General features: G+C 38.4%; 1 pseudogene; it reads left to right on the top strand.

Moving 5' to 3' along the window:
* The first annotated feature begins 280 nt into the window (after positions 1-280).
* On the top strand, positions 281-398 carry LOC136637904 (5S ribosomal RNA; annotated as a pseudogene).
* Positions 399-659: the final 261 nt, after the last annotated feature.

The raw sequence follows: 659 nt of genomic DNA, 5'->3' as shown, positions 1-659 counted from the left end.
AGGCAAGATCAATTAAAAAAAATACAAATCGACTTTAATTGTTAGTTTAAAAAAAAAAGCTGGAAGGCAAAGTAAAATGATCACAACTGATAGAAATAAGAATGCTGAAGAATTAAATTAAGTGTGCGTTTGAACTCTGGGGACTCTTGTGGAAGGAGTAAAATAAATGGAAGAGGATTTCAGAAAAGATGAAACATAGAATACCATTTTAAATGTGCAATGAATAAAAAAAGAGAAATATGAAAGAAGGGTTGAATTCAACTCACATAAGTGTAAAGCACTTACAGCAACTGTTACCCTGCACATGCCTGATCTCATCTGATCTTGGAAGCTAAGCAGGGTCAGGCCTGGTTAGTACTTGGATGGGAGACCACTTGGGAATCCTGGGTGCTGTAGGCTTATACCAAAGTCTTTCCAGACTGAAGGTTGCCAACCAACCAAGTGTAAAGCATATATTAGTATTGTGTTTCCCTGCTATAGTTCTCTCATATGAGGGACATACAGTTGTTCTGAGGGTTACAGAAGGGAGGATTACATTTGTGGTTCTGTCCCACTCAGCCTCCTCAAAACTAGAGATGATGTGATCCTTTCTTTTCTGCTAGCTTTGTAATCGGGTTGCAAAAGCAAGCTTTTCTGCGCATGAGGAAAATAGCAATGTC

The sequence above is a fragment of the Tiliqua scincoides genome, chromosome 1 (genome assembly GCF_035046505.1).
Source record: "Tiliqua scincoides isolate rTilSci1 chromosome 1, rTilSci1.hap2, whole genome shotgun sequence".
In the NCBI taxonomy this organism is placed as follows: domain Eukaryota; kingdom Metazoa; phylum Chordata; class Lepidosauria; order Squamata; family Scincidae; genus Tiliqua; species Tiliqua scincoides.
This window is presented reverse-complemented; position numbering and strand designations above follow the sequence as displayed.